The 21,096-nt window shown below is 34.6% G+C and overlaps 1 pseudogene across 1 annotated transcript in view; it reads right to left on the bottom strand.

The window, feature by feature from the left end:
* The window catches only part of LOC307051329 (protein lin-37 homolog), a 145,191-nt pseudogene extending 129,857 nt beyond the window's left edge, over window positions 1–15,334 (bottom strand). Inside the window, exon 1 of the transcript in view lies at window positions 15,266–15,334. The product of the transcript in view is annotated as a protein lin-37 homolog (transcript). The remainder of the gene's footprint in view (window positions 1–15,265) is intronic.
* Between the last annotated feature and the right edge of the window lie 5,762 nt (window positions 15,335–21,096).

Raw genomic sequence — 21,096 nt, forward strand, 5'->3', positions numbered from 1 at the left:
CATAGATACAGAGAACAGATTTTTGGTTGCCCGAGCTGGAGAGAGGGTGAAAGGGTAAAGGTGGTCAAATGTACAAACTTCTATTTATAAAATAAATAAGTCCTGGGGATGTAATTTACAGCATGGTGACTATAGTTAATACTACTGTATTGTTAAAAAAATTATGCCAGGACAGCTAGTATAAACTAGACTACCCCAGACAACACAAACTAGTCTGTATGGTCACCCTAACCACAGAAGACCTTGAATGCAGGATATGGAATTGAACTTGACCTCATCATGAGTAGGAGCTATTGAAAGTTCTAGAGCAGAACACTAACACCTAATAAAACTGGTGCTTTAAGAAGGTTTAGGAAGCAGGAAGCTTGACAAATTGTAAGGGAGAGGCTGCAGGCAGGAAAGCAGAGGAATCTGGGGAGGATTAAACTGGCAAAATGAGGAGGTAGATAAAGTGTGAAAATGAGAAGCACTTCCCCAAGACTACTCCAGACACACTTTCCATGGAAATTAAAAAGGCGGGGTGGGGGGGGGAGAAAGAAAGAGAGAGAGAGAAAGAAGAAAGGAAAGTGAAGGGAAGAGAAGGGAAGAAAAATAAAATAAATCCAGTCATAGTTCACTTTAGGACACACAAACCTGAATTTCTCTCCCTCTTGGTTAAAAACCCGGAGTAGAAAAGGAATTCAAAACAGTCTAGAAAAGTTGGACTGATTGTCTATATTTGTCTTCTTTCCCAAGTATTCTCAGTAGGTACTAGCTGAGTTTTAGATATGAGATATATCTGTACAAATATGTTAGGACACACAGACTTCTAAGAGCAGTTAGCACACAATAATGACCATTAATTGATCTCGGGACTTTTGAAGTTGGTTCAGGAATGTTCAGTATTTAATGACACCTATATATTCTTTCTTTCTCTCTCTCTGTCTTTTGCTTCACATACAATTCTCAATAATTAATCTTCTTATAGAAATACTTTTTTGTAAATCACATAGCTTTGTTTTTTCTACACCAACCATCTTTTGGCTATCTTCTTTAATTCACATAGCTAATATATGCAATGACTTTTGAGTATTACCATGCAGGTTCTCAGAATCATCATCCTCTCCCAAGCTTCCAGAGTTTACTTATGTTTGGTTTATGTATAACATTCACTGTTTTTAGCTCTATTCTTCAAGAGAAAATGGAAAATTTTAGCTTTTTTCCCCCTGCCCTGGAACTGGATACTCCTTCACTCTTTTATCTCTTTTAATTATGATTTTTTTGCCAAGAATGTCCTAGCCTCCTGGGCATATATCCAGAGAAAACCATGATTTGAAAAGATACATGCACCCCAATGTTCATTGCAGCACTATTTACAAGAGCCAGGACATGGAAGCAACCTAAATGTCCATTGACAGAGGAATGGATACAGATGTCGTACATATATACAGTGGAGTATTACTCAGCCATAAAAAAGGACAAAATAATGCCATTTGCAGTAACATGGATAGACCTAGAGATTATCATACTAAGTAAAATAAGACAAAGACAAATATTTATATGTGGGATCTTTAAAAATGGTACAAATGAACTTACTTAAAAAACAGAAATAAAGTCACAGACGTAGAAAACAAACTTACCAGGGGGAGGGGGGAGAGGGATAAATTGGGAGACTGGGACTGACATATACACACTATTATATATAAAATATATAAAATAGAAACTAATAAGGATCTACTGTATAGCACAGGGAACTCTTCTCAATACTCTGGAATGACCTATATGGGAAAAGAATATAAATAAGAGTGGATATATGTATATGATTAACTAAATCACTTTGCTGTACAGCAGAAACACAACATTTTAAATCAACTATACTCTAATAAAAATTTAAAAATAAAAAATACAATAGAAAATAAAATAAACTGGTTTAAAAATGTCCTAGCCAATTTGAGAAACATACATTTTTATTTAATATTCCTGGCTATGTAATTTTGCTATTTGGCAAATATTTTTTAATATTTTTTTTTAATTTTTTTTTTGTGTGGTACGCGGGCCTCTCACTGTTGTGGCCTCTCCCGTTGCGGAGCACAGGCTCCAGACATGCAGGCCCAGCAGCCATGGCTCACTGGTGCAGCCGCTCCACGGCATGTGGGATCCTCTCAGACCAGGGCATGAACCCGTGTCCCCTGCATCGGCAGGCGCACTCCCAACCACTGCGCCACCAGGGAACCCCTCAAATATTATTGATTATAAAGTTTGAAATGTAAGTATTCCATAACTCTTGCTCCTTATCAAAGAGGAGCCACTCCAACATTATCTTTAATTCTTCTACTACTTCTGCCTGCAGATTACTTCTCCTTTTATTATAAGGATTCCTGTCAAATAGAAAGTTGTTACATCCAATTCTATAATAACGTTGTAAAGCTAATCATTACTGATGCACAACTATGATCATCACATAGAACCATCTAAAGTCACCACATTAGAATACAGTCCTCTCATCATGATCTCTGCAGTGAGGTAGAAAGATACTTCCACACGTGAGAAGTTAGGCTAGGGGTACCTGAATCCTTGGTAATCTACTACTCTTTGCAGTTCTATAGGTACATTATTTCTTTAAAAGTCACTAGCAATTAAGTATAAGACAGGATTCATGTGTAATCTAAAAGTAATAGCTGTGACATGAAAATAATTAAGATTTTTGTATGTGGATTTTGAGCTTTATGATGTTATCTCTATGGAATATCAAATCATCTATGGCTTTTACTAGTGAAACGGCATTTGATGTGTATCACCTCATGTCTTTGGCTTAAATGTGTATTCAGAATCAGCTAAGGCAATTCAAATAAATAAAAACTCTATGTATCAGAACAATATTTTTATAACCCTAAAATCTTCATCAAGGTCACCATCATTATTTAGTAATAGCTCATTTTGTCTTGTTTTAATTTTGTGAGGAACTATGGCAAAATAAATTAGTAGTGTAAAACTGGTAAGAAAGAGAACATAATTATTTTAAATGACATAGACTCTCGGTGTGGGATTCCAGGACTTCTGTGAAGTGTAGTATTACCTCTGCACCTTTGTTTCCTCATGTGGAAATGGAATTTATAATAGTGCCTACCTCTATGAGTTCTTGTGAGTGTTAAATAAGTTAATAATGTGTCATTTCATAGATCAATGCCTGACAAATGGTAGAGTCTCATGAAGTGACAGAATAGATTGGTTTAGACTTGAAGGATTCATATTTGATCCCTGTCTTTTATATTAATTGAGGATTATCATGACTGCAGTGTAGCTATTTGCTACTCAGAATGTGGTCCATGAACATAAGCATCATCCAGAAGGTCGTTAGAAATTCAGAACTTGGGGTACAATCCCAAGCCCCCTGATTTAAATTTTAATAATGTTATGTGATTCTCATGCACATTAAAATTTATGAATTACTGTGGATCTATTTCTGTTTTGTATATAAGTTCATTTGTATCCCTTATTTTTTAGATTCTACATATAAGCAATAACATATAATATTTGTCTTTGTCTGGCTTACTTCACTTAGTATGATAATCTCTAGGTCCATCCATGTTGCTGCAAATGGCATTGTTTCATTTGTTTATGGCTGAGTAATATTCTATTGTGTACATATATATATATATATATATATATATATATATATATATATACCACATCTTCTTTATCAATTCATCTGTTGATGGACATTTATGTTGCTTCCATGTCTTGGCTATTGTAAATAGTGCCACAGTGAACATTAGGATGCATGTATCTTTGAATTATGGTTTTCTCCAGGTAGATGCCCAGGGGTGGGACTGCAGGATCAATAGAGATTGGTAGCTCTATTTTTAGTTTTTTAAGGAACCTCCATATTGTTTTCATAGTGGCTACACCAATTTACATTGCCATCAATAGTGTAGGAGGGTTCCTTTTTCTCCACACCCTCTCCAGCAGTTATTATTTATAGGCTTTTTAATGATGGCCAGTTGACTGGTGTGAAGTGATACCTCATTGTAGTTTAGACACAGAAAACAAACTTATAGTTCCAAAGGGGAAAGGGAAGAGAAGTGATAAATAAGGAGTGTGGGATTAACATACACACACTACTATATGTAAAACAGATAACCAACAAGGACCTACTGTATAGCACAGGGAACTATACTCAATATTTTGTAATAACCTATAAGGGAAAATAATCTGAAAAAGAATAGATATATAACTATATCACTTTGCTGTACACCTGAAACTAACACAACATTATAAATCAACTATACTTAACTATAAAAAAATAAAATATATATATATAAAAACAAAAATAAAGAAAATAAAATTTATGAATTACTGATACAGGTGATTCTTTTAATTATTCTTTATACCACCTTATCATAACATCTCTGTATCACTAAGTTATTCCACTATTACCTTATATTAGTTGACTTACTACATGAAGAATCTTTTTTTTTTTTTGATTTGGCTCAATTAATTTCAAACTAAAATCCAATTCAAAATGAAATGAATGACCATATGAGAATGTAAAACATAAAACATAATAGTGAAGAAGCAGGAGGAGAAGGAGGAGAAATAAGCTAATTACATTTAAACGTTCATCAATTTCTTGAAAATTTATTAACCAAAAAAGCATACTTTTCCACTGCCATTTGATGTGTATTTACAGCCTGCAGTTTGATCAGATGTGAAGGGAAAAGTGCAGTGAATGCGTACAATCTTTGATTGATGTTCTGTGTAACAGTCGAGTTATGGAGGTTATTGCAAAGCACTGTCCAGCACTTTGAAGCTTTAAGAAAGCAAAACAAGAAAATATGAATGATTTCAGAGTTTCCTACGGCAAAATGCACCAGAGTACAACATAAGTAAACCATGGCTCAAAGACTTCCATCCACTCTACAGAAAGAGATTTAGATCGTGATGTATATGAAATAAAATGCCTTAGATATATTCACCTATAATGCCACACCCATAGGGTACCATGATAGGGAGTCAAGTGGGGGATCAATGATGACAGGCTATTCAGAGCCTGTTTGACAGATTCCTAGGTATTGCAGTACAGTCAGACTACAAAAACCATCTGTGGTTTTGCTGGGGAAGAATTTGAACAACAATGTCAGTATAATCTTCCATGTGTTTCTTAAGTTACTTTTTTTTTTTTTTTTTTTTTAGGAAGGATCCTGGATTAGATTGACATTTCTCCTTCCAACATTCTTTGACTATCTGCTGCATGGAAGGATTGATATATCATACACTATTTTCCCTCTTATCTCTAGTAATACACATATACACAAATGTGACCTCATTTTAAAGTGATAGGGGCTTCTGGAATCTGAGGTTATATTGGTGTTTAGTTAGCATTCTACAGAGAAACAGAGCCAAGAGAATGTGTATACAGATCTTCCATGATTTATGATGGGGTTACACCCCGATAAACCCACTGCAAGTTGAAAATATCCTGAGTCAAAAAATGCACTTAATATACCTAACCTTCTAACCATCATAGCTTAGCCTAGCTTAACTTAAACGTACTCAGAACACTTACATTAGCCTACAGTTGGGCAAAATTCTCTAACACAAAGCCTGTTTTATAATAGACTGTTGAATATCTCATGTAATGTATTGAATACTATATTGAAACTGAAAAGCAGTATGGCTGTATGGGTACAAAATGGTTAAGTGTATTGGTTGTTTACCCTAGTGATCACACGGTTAACTGGGAACTGTGCCTTGCTGCCACAGCCCAGCATCACAAGAGAGTGTCCTACTGCATATCGCTAGTCTGGTAAAGATCAAAATTCAAATTCTCAAGTACAGTCTCTACTGAACGCATATTGCTTTTGTACCACGATAAAGTGGAAAAATTCTAAGTTGAACCATCATAAATCAGGGACCATCTATATACATATATAGAAAAATATTTACTTTAAAAAATTAGCTCATTCAATTGTGGACTCTTAGTTGAGTGCAGAATCTGATGGGGGAGGCCAGCAAGCTAGAGACTCAGGAAAGAGTTGCAGTTTAAGTTCAAGGCTAATCTACTGGAGAATTCCCTCTTCTTAGGAGGAATGTCAGCTCTTTGTGCTATTCAGGCCTTCAACTGATTGGATGAGGCCCACCCACATTATGGAAGGTAATTTGCTTTACTTAAAGTTCACAGATTTCAATGTATATCTCATCAAAAACACTCTCACAGAAATATCCAAAATAATGTCTGGCCAAGTATCTGGGTACCATGGCCCAGACATGTTGAAAAATAGAATTAATTGTAACAATTAATTAAAGCAGTTTTAAAATATCAAGCAAAAAATGGAAAAAAAATAGCTTCAACTCTTCCTGGAGACATCAGGTAAACACTGAAAGAAGATTCCTCAGAAAAATAGAAACCTAAAGGAAAACTAATCACCTCCGTTATATCAGTTATTATTTTATACTAAATTTGTTAGCATGTCATCTCTTCATCACACTAGATCTATAATTAAACTTCATATCATATTTATATCCATAATATTTAACAATGTCAATATAAATTGAATATATACGTGTGAGTGTATTTATATTCCCTGTTCACAATCTCAATAAACTATACCACTCTTTCATTTGTTAGCTCACTTTATTATTCGTTCAACAAATATTTATTGAGTACTATGTGCCACTCTTCCAAATGCTTGGGATACACATTATTTACACAATGGACAAAATTAAATTTCTTCACCCACTGTGCCTAGTTGGCATCATGACTCAATACAGTGGGGTGAAGTACTCTGCTAAGTGGTGTTCCTGCTATCAATTTTGTACAATATAATCCAATGTCCACAGAACAGAAAGGTGAGTTTAAAAGTCAAATTTAAAAATTAGTCCTTTGCTACCTTCAACTGTAACTTAGCCACCTACATAGCTCTCAATAATTTGGCCCTTCTTAGCTCTTAGCCTTACTCTTATCTCACTTTTTGACACTCTCTTCTCCAGCCATATGGACATCTTCTCTCTTGACACCATGGATCTTGAACATGCACTTTCAACTACCAGAGATATATTTTCTTTGACTGACAATTCATATACATATTTCAGATTTCTGCTCAACTTCTTAAGGATGCTTCCTTAATTCCTAAATTAATATAGGTCTGATTATATAATCTCATCGCTTTCTACTCCATTTCATTGCACTAGTAGGTTCATAAGCACACGTCATTATTTGTTTCTTGGCTATATTCCCAGTCAGACAATGAGCTTCATAAAGTATGTAATCAGGTCTGTCTTACTTATTCCAGTGCTTAGCAACAAGAGTTGAGTACAGTATGTGTTTAATTAATAATTGTTGAGTTAATAAAGGAATAAACGATTATTCAGACACAGAAACAGGTGCTTAAAAGAGAGTGGTTTTTAATGACCCATAGATTCCCATTTATTCCCTACCAGTTTCTCTCTAATGTAAATCTACCAGCAGTTCTTTCTCAAATAATAGCTGACTTATTCTTTAAATAGTATGGATCAAATTTCAACTTCTCCATTTACATTTTCTCAACTTCTTCTGTGTATTCTTATTGAGAATCACCCTAGCGACAATCCTTTGCTTGAAGCTGTCATAAAGCCTAGTCAACTCATGTTTGCAAATGATTCTACGGTTAAAGCATCTAGTCTTATATTACAACCATTTCATTTTCCTTTTGATTGTCCACCTCTCAAATCTTCTCTTATAATTATTTTTTCACCATGATATTATGATTTTGGATAGACTGCTGAAAATCTAATTCCTAAACTTCAAAAGTGTAAATGCCTTTTTTAAAAATGTTAATTTATAAATCTCTACATTTCAATAAAACTTGTCACCATTATTTCAAAGGTTTTAGAAATGTATTTATTAAGGTTGCATAGATGTAATATTATCCGAGTTATGGGCTAAAGCTAATTGATTCTATGTGATTACAATCAAAGTGTATTCAAAATGAAAATTATTTAGCTAAAAAAGTGAAAGCCAAATAAGCATATTACATGAATTTTTTAGAGAAATTATTTTATTTGGGCTTCTGAGTGATTTAGACTCTTAATTGCCCTTGGCCAACTTTAAGTACTTCACAAAGATAAAGTAAACACGGGCTATATCTTTTCTTTTAAATGTTGTCTTATTTAGAAGACAACTTATTGTTCACTTGAGCTAAGGTACATTAATAGCATATAGGATCACCTCATTAAGTAAACATGCTTTGTCACTACATTAGTTACTTCAATTCCAACTTTGAGCTAAAAAATAATATAAACTATATAAAAAATATAAATTAATTAGGTTACTGGCATGGCATGTCATTTGTATGGAGAGAGAACTGAAACAGGCAGTGAAATAGGGTGTCCACTCTTTTCAAGTGTCCACTCTTTTCCATTATTTGATAATACTTGTCTTCACATATCATACCTAATTAAGACTTGGATATGTTTTTTCTACAATTTATCCTAATAATTATTACAGTTTATAGCATAATTTTAACATTGAGCATTTCCAGTGAAAAATAAATAACCAGTAAGATATTAAGAGATTAAAAATAACATTTACAAAAACATTAACATCTGCTCCAGGAATCTTTACCTGCTGAATGATATGCAATATTCAGTCATATGTAATATTACACAGCCCTGAAGAATATGTATGTACAGAATGTAGGTTCTGCTGTTTTGAAACAGACTTGAACTTCCTGCAACTAATTTACTAAGTGTTTGACCTTGGACAAATTACTTTGCTTTGACAAGCTTTGATTTCTTCCTTTTTAAGATGTAAAAATAATTATAGCAGCTTATATAACTGATATAAGGATTACGTGATATTAATGGTAGTGAACACCTGATAGATCAATGACTACTGTCATTCAAATCAATAATAAAAAATTCCTGAATCCAATTAATAAGGGCACAAAATCTCTTTCAATTTACCTGTTTGGTTATGTAGACTTCCTATTTTTTAAAGTAAGCAAATTCAATTAATTATGCAGAACATATAAATATATTTAAGTAAACACTGAAGCTACATAATTTCTTTTAAAATGTATTTTACTTGAAAAAGTAAAAATGTAGAGCAGGAATAAATTCTGGATAATCAATGGTTTTATTCTAAAAATTCTTGAATATCTACAAATATTACCGTTCACTGATTCAACTAAAAGATGCTGTTGGAAATCATCATTTACAATTTTCCTGCTCCCTTTTTATTCCCTGATTGGCCTGTAATTACATTAAAGGTTCTATCAGTAGAATATTTCCCACTGTGTATCCCTATGAAATAACTGCACCACATGGCATATGAAAAAGGTTTATATTCAGACTGTTATTTTGGTTTCTTTAGCAACACAAATGCACCTGTTCTCAACATAATTAGGATGGGTCATATTGAAGATAATCAAAACAAATAATGAAAAATGGTTTGCTTCATTTAGAAAATAAGGCATACTGCCTACTCAGGCATTGACAAAGCTTTGATAGTGATGCTGTTTGGAATTAACATATTTAATGAAAATTGATTTTGTTTATGTACAGAGGTAATGGATATGCCTGCATAATTTCTGGGCACTGGCTCTTGGTTATTAATTATTATTTTATAATTTACCCCAGACAATTCAAGCCAAGGTAGCATCTGTTTGGCACTGAGATTCTACTTAGATTTAATTTTCCAGTTCAAGAGAAATAGCTACAGAGTCAAATAAACTATTCAAGGTCACAAAAACAGTAATCTGCCTTGATTAGAGATCTGTAGTCTACTGCAGCCCAGATAGTCAATTACAAGAGATGACCAACAAAATTAAATTCCTGTCCACATATTATAAGGAGACAAAAACTAGACAGTAGATAAAGAATCAGAATGGATCTCTTACTTTAATAGAAATCCTCTATCCCTTTAAAATTCCAAAAAACATATTTATAATTTCTATGTTAATGTTTTCTTATAATATTCTCTCATTATATTTCTCACTTTACTCAGAAAATTTAAAAAGTACTTCACAATGCCTGTGCTGTCAAATTGTAAATAATCCTTTGAATTAATATTCAAATATCTGATAACTTTGTACATGTGACTAAAATTGAACTTGACTTTTAAAAATTTGGTTAGAAAAACTCAGTCTGTAAACTACTCTTCAGATTAGTATGCCTTCTAAAAATTAGTTAAGGTATGTATCCTTGGCATTTGCATAGTGTTTTATGGTTTAAAATTCACAATAATATTTAATTTCAATCCAAATAATAATCACAATACAAATTTTGTTACAATTATTAATTCACAGATCAGGAAATTGGAACAGAGAGAAAATGATAAAACTCACATTTAATAAGTGACATGGAAGGAGTCAGGTCATTTGACCATAATCCAGGAGGGTATGGTTACTTTGTTCTTTGCTAACTTTATTACTAAGCCCACTGTGAAACTCAGAGTTGGGTTCAATCAGTATTTTGTGAAATGAATCATATTGAATTCTATCATTAAATGGTTCTGGAAATATAATAAAATTCTGTTGGTACGGGATGTTTGTCTTCCTTTAGAAAATAAATTATAGGACTAGTTAAAAAGAAAACATAAAATCATATCACATTGCCAGAGAATCCATCTAATCATAGCTTTACTTATACCTTGTAGTACACAACATACATACTAAATATTCTGTCTTTGAAATCTATGCAGAATTTTAAAAGAATGATCTTTAATGTTAATAACAATTACATATTTTATCTCAGTGCTTTTAAGCAGTATTTCTTCCCTGTATAGCATACATTTTGATCTCTTTTAAGAATAAGATTTCAGATAAATTTCTCTAAAGACTAATATATGACATACTAAATGACATTAAGTTGACTATTTATCAACTGAAGAAGGGAAGAGAATGTACTGCCTTATTGTTGCTGTAGAATGAAGCAGTGTGCTACATGGCTTTCCATGTCCGCAGTATAGGTTCATATCGCAGGTACCATCATTGAACATCTAAGCTTGTGCTTTCTAGCTTTCTCTTTCACACACACACACACCCCTCCATACTTTTTTTAAGACAGTTAATATAATACTGGAGTCAATGGCTGTACATACACTTCAAACAGGTAGAATTTATATGGGTCCCGTTTGAATGTAGTATGCCCAATATTTCTTGGTGTCCTTTTTTTTAATATTTCTTGCCACTTAAAAAATGAGTTCCAGGATGAAAAAAAAACCTGATAAAATAATTCTTCCCAATGAATGAATAAAAATCACAGCAGGTACCAAACTCACAAAACCCGCAGCAATTTATGTAGTTATTCAACAAATATTCTTTGGCCATCAGTTTTTGCCAGATATTGCCTAACTGCTGAGTATACAGGGATGAACTAAAATGCTGTTTTCAGGAAGCTTTTGCACTAGTGGAGGGAAATATGAAAACCAAATAACTATATAACAAAACTACCACATAATGATTAAGTGCTATATTAGTCTGCAAGGGCTTCCATAACAAGGTACCAGAGACTTGGTGGCTTAAACAACAGAAATGTATTTATTTGCTCATAGTCCTAGATGCTAGAAGTCTGAGATCAAAGTGTGGGCAGTGTTAGTTTCTCCTGGGGCCTCTCTCCTTGGCTTGTATATGCCTGTCTTTTCTCCATGTCTTCACATGGTCATTCCTCTGTTTGGATTTATGTCCTAAACTCTACTTACTATAATGACACCAGTCATAATGGATTAGGTCCACCCTAATGACCTCATTTTACCTCTTTAAAGATCCTCCAAATACAGTCATATGCTGAGGTATGGGGGGTTAGGCTTTCAACATATGAATTTTGGGGGGATACAATTCAGTCCATAACAAGTGCTTCAAAATAAAGCAAACTAGAGGATAAATATAATAAACACCTTTGTAGAGAGCAGGAAGATGGATATCTTCCCTAGGGTGATGGCCTTTCAGTTTAAACCTAAATGAGGTAAGGAAGCAAGATGTGTTTCAGAGATGAAGGTATTTCAGGCAGAATAAAAAGCACCTGCAAAGACTTGTATGACAAAAGCCTAGGGGTCAAAGGTGAAAACAACAGGATGAGGATGGAGAGAGGGTGACAAATTAAATTATGTAGGATAGTGTAGGTCACAGTGAGATATAGTTTCTACTATATTTCTTATGAGAAAGTGATCAAGAGTATATAAGACAGAACTTAACACACGTGACAAATTCTGAAAATAGTGATATGAAGAAATATTTAAGTTATATGTATGAACAGCATCCACACAGTAACACTTAAAGAAACCCACAACTTTTGTAGGTAAGGTGGAAAAGGTGTTTTTTACAGAGTGAAATACCTCTTAGTGAAAATGTTGGAGATAAGAAAATATGTCAGAAAGATTAACAAATACTTTACAATACATAACTGTTAAATTTCATTTTTTTCATTAAATATCTAATAGGAAACACACTGTAAAGTTACAAAACTCATCAGAATTTCATGTTCTATGAAAAAAATCAGATATCCAAAGATAGAGAAATTACTGAAAAACATGTTTACACCCTGCTCCCTTATTATAGGAAATGATTATTTGACAAACAACAAACTGTGGCTCTGAAATATGCCAAATATATTCACAGATGCAAAACATCCTGATTACACTCTACTTCAATTGGGAGTCCAAAAACAGCTGATTCAGTGGGCCCTCATTAAAGCTAGCTTCTGAAAGAGAGCTGTCAAGGAGTCAATTTGCTAAGGAAAGAAACTATTGAAAAGAGACTGAAATGGGTTTAAAATTGTTACCTTTAGGAACCCATATATCCTGCCTACTAAAGACTTACCCTGGACAACATTTAAGCAAATATTTTTTGTTCCAATTTTAACACGTTCTGAATTTTATAAGTTTTAGGGGAAAGTGTGACCTGTTTTTCTTGAGCATTAAGTTTTCTACGTAATTTTATCAGGATTAAAGCATAAAGAAGCATCGTGTCTGTCGAATTCTCCTTTGATAGAAAAAAATTTAAAGTTTCTTGCAGAAGAAAATGACAATCATTCCATTTGCTCTTTGTGAAGACTTTAAATTTTATGTCATTTATTGCATGGGTCTTGATATACATAGACTCAAAAATATAACTGCTATTCTTTAAAATAAAGAACTTTCTCTCAGAAAATGTTTCTCAGTCACTTTCATTATAGGTCTAGAATAAAACTAATGGTTTTCAAGAACCCTGTACAGAAGCATGGAGCTGTGGGGAAATTGAGCAGTAGGACACAAGGTCCCCCTATGTAAGAATGAAAGGTTGACTAGAGAACAGTAAAAGTTCCAAAATTGTTACATTGTTCTTTCTTTATTATGTTCCCAGTAAGATAAAACTATTTAAAACTACCACTAGAAGTTGGAAGACCTTTACTTAAACCTGCTTCTTAGCTTCCTCACCATATGATATCATATATATATACATGTACACACATATATAGTGTTAAATCAAGAACAAAGATCAGCTTTCAAAATATCCTGAGCAGACAAAACCAGTTTAGTCATACAAAAAAAAAAAAAAAAAAAAAAAAAAGCTTAATTTATCATATTTTGCAAGACTATCTTGACCTGGATCATTTCTTGTTTATGCCTCTGGAAATCATAAGCAAAACAGTTTCCCACAGTTGATATGAGGTAACCATGGACCAATTCCCTAGAATTTAAGAAAATTCTAATATTATAACCAATCACTGTAAAGAGTAAACAGTCACTGTCTTCTTACTATATAAACTGCTTTATAAAAATATACCCCAGAGCCTCATTCCATGCTTTGGTTTGAGTGTTCCCAGTTGTCAAGCTGATTTTTTGGTGTGTGCACAATGAACTTTTACTACTAATTATACTTCAGTGATTCCTTGATTTTACTTCTGTTATTTCTGAATTTTTGACAATATAAAAATTACTATATATAACTTGTAATATTGTATATACATATGTATAATACATGTATATAATATATACATATGTATTTTAAGATTAATTCTTAAAACTATTGATCACTTGAGATCTATACATTAGAATTGCAGGTCTAGAATTCAGAGGACAAAAAAATGAAGACACTTTTTTGTTCGTTGTTTTTGACATGGCACAAAGAATGCCTAAAGAATATATCTGAGTAAATAATAAATCAAGCTAGGAAAATATCTCTCTGCACAGAATCAAAATAATTTCTCCTGGGTGGGGAATAGTGTCAGATGTACAGAGAATAACATTACAACACAATAGACAGTATTATGGTATTAGTACTGGGAACAACTCTGAATATTATAATATTCACATAAATATTCCTTGCACAGTAAATCAGGTAAAAAAAAAAACTACACTGTGATCATTAGAAGATTTCTATACAATGATACCCCACTCAAATTTATGTACTCATATTTAAATATGTTTTTTATACCTGGAAATAAAGATTTAAATTCTATCTTTTATTTAAAAATATGTGCTGCATATTTGTATATATAATTATTTTGCAACACTGCCTTTTTCTTTCCTTTTTAGAAGTCTCTGTCAAATTAAAAGATGAAGTGACTGGTTTTCAAATTGCCCAGATTTAGAGAATTTATGACAGAAATGTTATAAACTCAGATTATGAAGTTTAGGAAAATGTTCCTGCAAAAATATGGCTGCAGTTTGGAATTCCTTAAACTGTAAGTGATCATTTGCAAAACTTCACTTTTTGCACATTCTTACTCTTCTCAATAAATTATTTATAACAAATATTACTTTCATAGCATTAAAAATAAAAGGAAAAATTTCATATGCATCATCGCATACAGACAGGAACAACAGGCATTATTTTTTTTCAATTTTAGAATAGACACAAGGAGGCTTAGAGAATTTGAGATTTGCTTAAAGTTACTCTGATGCATAGAGTCAAATAATAAATAATATATTATCAATTAATAAATTTTGAGTTAGCTTATCCTGTAGTAACAATGGACCCCAAATCCCAGAGTATAGTACAGAGTAAGTTTCTACATGGCTCAAGGAAGAAGTCAGTGTCCTGGGTTGTACAATAATTACATACATATGCATAATACATATAAACACAAAATTGTATCTAAATTATGTATTATGTTATCATATGCACATTACTATGTATAATACATCTGCCTGTCCTATATACATACAATATGCATATAATATGAACGTTTTATATGAATATAAACATACATATATATAGTAATATATATGTATACTTTGCATTAGTATAAATGCAATTGGTACTACACCCTACAACAGTAACTATATCTGTAATATACGTATGCGGATGCATATGAAAATACATACTGAAAGCTCCCAGGCCGACACCTGGGTCACAGGCCTACCTGATCCAGCGAACTTCTGGGAGAGGAACATGCAGCTCCTTCAGTCCACCAAAGACTTCCTGCCAATCAACAAGGCCCGCTTCGGCAAGTTCAAGTTCAAGAGCCACTCAGGGTAGTTCAAACAGGATGTGACCTTCTCAGCCCAGTGTTTCAAGAGCCGTCGGTACCTGCCTGCTCGGGAGAATTTCCAGAACATCTTCGACGAGCTGCTGGAGCTCGTGCACCTGGACTTTGGTGGCTTCGAGCGGCCTCCCCGAACCACCACCAGGAAGAACAACGCGTGGCAGTCCCGCAGCAGGCAGGTGGCCTGGACTTCAGGACCCACCGGCAGGTGTGCTCTAGCAGCGAAGTCGGCAGCCACCAGGTGCTGCACGCGGCCACCGCCAGGAGTCTCAAGTGGCTCTCGCCACCGTGAGCAGGCGCTGCCACACCCATGAGCCTCCTTTCTCCCTCCTCCGACTCCTGGGCTGCCAAGCAGCCGGGTGCAGCCCTGCGGAGGCCTTCCGCTCAGGCTTCTCACCGCCGGCCGCCCGGGCGTCACCCGGAAGGCCCACACCCGCACGCAAGACTCCTTCCGGTTTCCTGCTCGCCAATGGGGAAAGACTGCTGCCTCAGGCGGCGGCTGCGCTAGGGTTGTGTTGTGCTTTCGGAAGGTGCCTGGACAGGAAAGGACCGTGATGCAGAGACCTGGCCAGTGTTGTCAGCAGCCAGGCCCTCCTGAGCCTGCAGCATGGTGGTCTCTGAGCCAGAGGCTGTGGGTCCACCGGCGCTGGAGTCAGGGTGAGTGTATTGTTTAAATAGTCAGCTGTTTCTTGTTTCAAGAATGTTCAGAATTAAAAACAGACGGGAAACTGCGCTACCTGAAGTTGAATCTTTTTACAATAGAAGCTGAATCTGGGATCTCAAATTGCCCCTAACCTTTTATAAGACAGTTTATCTTCCTATACATTTATTTTTCAATAATGCAAAATAAACAAGAAAATATTAGAAAGTCCATCCTCAACAAGCGCATCCTTGATCCCTTCCGTGATCACTAATGGAGAGGGACCAGGAGCTGGCAAGTCAGACAGTGGTTCAGGATAGAAGGGCTCAGGATAGAAGTAATACATATAATTTACACTCAAAATTCATTTTCCAAATCAAGCTACATGGTTCTTAAATTCATTCTGCAAAAGTAGTATACTTAGCCTCCCCGCAAAAGTGCCCTTACCATCCACTCAGACCATCAAACTCAGATGGTACACATAGTTTTTATATCGGGAAATAATCCGTTCTGTTTTGATGTAGCTCTTCTTTCTTGTGAGATTTGCATTTTTCTCTCAATTTTATTGAGATATGATATGAGATATATTTTTCTTCCAGTTTCATAATTCATAATCTGACAAATAGCTTGGAAAGTTCTCTATCATTTCCTATTTTGCTTTATGGTTATCGTAAACTTTCCAAAAGATTCTTCCATGTGTGCAGCTTCAGTCAGGAAAATGAAAGCTGAAGGCTTGTACCTCTACTCTGAAGTTATCTTTTGACAGGCACCAGCATATAGAATGTAAAGGAGGTTATCTAGTTATCCAGTACTTACCAGAAGCAAACAGTAAAAGGCTAGCCTATTGGAATTTGTTCCAACCATCATCTCTGAGTAATAAGAAAGTAGTAGAATCAACCCCACTTCAATCTCTATTACCAGACCAGGCATATAATTACATCAGAAAGATAAAGATACGTTCCCAAACCTAAGGACTGAACACTGTTTCAGCATAGCAGATCTTTGCAGTGGGAGGTGACACAGATATTTGGCATAAAACAATTAACATACTGTGGTCACTTGTATCTGCTCTCTAGGGTTTACTTTAAATACCCATCCACTTGATTACCCACCTGTCTTGTGTGAGAGGGTACAGATTCCAGAATCTGATGTAAAATTCCCTGGATGGGGTCAGGAAAGGCTTGTATCCCAGAGCCCTTCATTTTTAGTTGATTTAATTACTGATTCCCCAAACCATCCTCTCCAAGTGAGTTGGAGCTTGAGAAAGTATAGTAGATCCAATTGCAGCTTGTTTGGTGAAGCAGTGTCTCAACTATGCAGTTAGTTTTTGAGGGTAGGCATGGCATGGAGATTACCCTACTCGGCCTCCTTATGGCCTGTACACATATAATTGCAATTTCTGTTACCTGCTGCCCTGTAATTTGTCGGGTCCCCCACTTTGTCCCTTTCCTAAATGTGCTCTCCTTGCTCCCTGTTAGAGGAAGTGGTTGAAGGTGTTCCAGTTATTCCTGGTTTACTTTGGAGAGCATTTTTACCCTGTTGACACGTGTTTTATATAAGAAGCATAGAAGTACATTCCTGGAATCTAAAGCTAATCTAGCTAGTGGTTTTTGCATCAATCTCTCCAACATCCATACTTACACAGACAATTCCTCTTCAGTCTTTGGGTAAGTGCCCCACACAGTAAGCATGTTATCTTTAAAATCACTGTCCACGCTTTTACTTCACTGGGCATTTGGCTATTCTATCACAGTCACCAAGAAAGTATTTGATTCCAGATTACCAGTGCAACCGTATCACATGTACTAGATTTATAAGTGCTTAAGTCAAATATATCAGGAATTTGCATTTGCTCATTAAAAAGTAGTCATAAAAATAAAGGAAATGGTATAAATGTTGGGGGTGGGCAGTGGACAAACACTATAAAGGTATGTTACAAGATGCAAGTTAGAAGAATACAGTTTACAGGTAGACTGTCTGAGTTTGAAGTTGAAGCCCTACACTAATGTGCAAAAGCTGTGTAACCTTAAGAAAAGAATGGAGCTTCTGTCTGTCACAGTTCCTTTATCTGCAAAGGGCATAATAATTGTAAGCAGCTCAAGAGGGGTGTTGTAAGAACTAAGCACATATACGTGGGACAGTGCATGGCATAAAGCCCATAAGGGTTCACTACCATTTCTGTTTTCTATCTCTGACTTTAATTTTTTCCTTGGTTTAGAATAAGAATTATAACGCTCCATTTGCATGACTCCTAGGGTTGAGGTGATTCAATATCCAAGTGTTATGTAATGTAGGAAAGAGAATTATATACTGAGTCCTTGCAAATGAGGTCAGTATTATTAGGAAACTTACCACAGCTATACAGATGTTTGATGTACATAATGATAACAAGATTTAAAATAACTTACTTTGTAGATGGTCTACTTGTGTACTATCGATGTACTTACTACACATAGGTGATTGATTTTTTTTAATCACAGAATAATAACCAATTAATATTGATGGTGGCACTCTTAAAATACGTTGTAACCAATCACTGTTACTTAATAATAATTCATAAGAAGATTTTTAAATCAATATGTTACCCAAAGGTGTACTGTTCAACTCACAACAGGTAAATAAATCAGGAGACAAGTTGTCGGGGCAAGGAATAGCGACTTTATTCAGAAAGCCAGCAGACCTAGAAGATGGTGCACTAGTGTCCCAAAGAACTATCTTCCTGAGTTAGGATTCAGGCTTCTTTTATACTAAAAGGGAAGGGGATGTGTTTGGTTGCTGCAAACTTCTTGGAGCGGGAATCCTTTGTTCTTGCAGCTGTCCACATAGGTCCCTTCACAATGTTCCTATAAACCTCCAACAAGACAAATGTTATTCTCTATTCTGCAACTTTTTATCTCTATATGAATGGAAAAGTATTATAGCTTTAAAGGTCAAAGCCTTGAGAATGTACTATCCCGTATATTTCAGGCTATAGGCAACATTCTTAACTTGTAGCAAAAGCAACAGAATACAAAGGTTAAAGTAAAAGAAACAGATCCAGTATGGAGTCAGATTTGTTCTTCCCTATTACAAATAAAGAATTTAGAATATTTGAATATAAACCTAGATTGTCCACTTAAATGAACTAAGTTATTACTGTTTGGCCTATATTTGAAAATGGAGAAGGGGAAACTAAAATACTGCAAATATCATACTTAGAAAGGTGTCTAAAAATATTAGAGGAAAATATTAATCTAAGAAAATATAGTTCAAGTCCCATTTGAAGAAGTTATCTTAAAAGGAAATACACATTTATTATGTGTCTAATATCGGTCCGTCGTGATATTGGTAGAAATCAAATATTATTAGGTTTAAATACTGACTCTGTCATTTGCTGTGCACCTGAAACTATCACATTGTTAATCAGCTATACTCCAATATAAAATAAAAAGTTAAAAAAAAAAGATTTATATCCAACCAAAAAAAAAAAGTAAAATAATAAAAAATAAATACTGACTCTGTGAGGTGGGAACTATGAGCTTTTCTTTTTTTTATTTCTTTCTCTTGAGAGTGAAGGAAGTAGCACTCAGGTTTCAGATTTGGTGTATGACTGTGGTCAAAACCAAATCTGTCGTGGTGTCCAATGATATAATATGAATACTTAATTATACTGTAGACATTCTATTTAAAATTTTCCAGTGGAATCATTATTCTAAATTTTTCATAGACTGTAATATAAAAATTGAAAATAAGATTTTTCAACAGAATATAATACTTTTTAACAGGACTCTTACATGTTAACCTTTATATAGTTGTTAAAGTGACTTTTAGTGGTAGCGCCTCATTTTGTTTCCATTCTAAACACTTTGAGCTGTAAAGAACTGCAAATATTGACATATCCATACATTTAGATAATGAAAATCCCAGTGGCTTACTAAATATTTGACTTTATTGACTATAAACGTTGTTTTCCATAAATAGATTGGTTTGATATCTACAGTAGATAATACTAATAACATTTGTGACACGTAATTCTCTTGGTGGCATTACTCTAGAATATGACCAAATGGATTTTACAATGTAAAGGCTTCATTTATTTTACTTATTGGTATTTAGTACTTGTCAAAAATTTTTATTGCCTTGTCTTTGTATATAATTTCAGTTCCAATTTTATCCATTATATATGGTGATTTTTTAGAGTAAAAAAGTTTGTGCCTGTTTTAGTCAATTGGCTTTTTCTCAGGTAGTGGCATATGTATGTGGGAGGATACTTACTGTGCAGAATAAATACAATCAATCATGCCACATTCCCTAAAAGCAGCCTCATAATCACATGGGAGGGACCAGGGCAAAGAGCAAGAGCATCAAATAAGGAGGCAAAATTTAATTTAAAAATGTTCTGCAGGTGAAGAATCAAGTTGAATTCTCTTGAGAATATGCTAGGTTGCTAAAATCTCTAAAAGAAAATAGCACGAATGTTATAAACAGAATCAGAAATAAGATATGGATATATAAGGTCCTGAGATTCTTAAATGATATTTTATACAGATTCATCCATTTCCTCATTTAATGCACACATAATTCACTAGATATTTATCAAGCTCCTACTCTACTAAATTAACTGTACTAAGTCCTGATAATTCAAACATTAAAATAAGTTTTTTCACTTTTTTTTTTTTTTTTTTTTTTGCGGTACACAGGCCTCTCACTGTTGTGGCCTCTCCCGTTGCAGAGAACAGGCTCTGAACACGCAGGCTCAGCGGGCCCAGCCGCTCCGCGGCATGTGGGATCCTCCCAGACCGGGGCACGAAACTGTGTCCCCTGCAATGGCAGGCGGACTCTCAAACACTGCACCACCAGGTAAGCCCTTCCTTTTTTTTTTAAACATTTTTTAAAACATTTTTTGGAGTATAATTGCTTTACAATCCTGTGTTACTTTCTGCTTTATAACAAAGTGAATCAGCTATATATATATCCCCATATCTCCCCTCTTGCGTCTCCCTCCCTCCCTCTCTATCCCACTCCTCTAGGTGGTCACAAAGCACAGAGCT

The sequence above is a fragment of the Hyperoodon ampullatus genome (assembly GCF_949752795.1).
Source record: "Hyperoodon ampullatus genome assembly, chromosome: 4".
NCBI lineage: Eukaryota > Metazoa > Chordata > Mammalia > Artiodactyla > Ziphiidae > Hyperoodon > Hyperoodon ampullatus.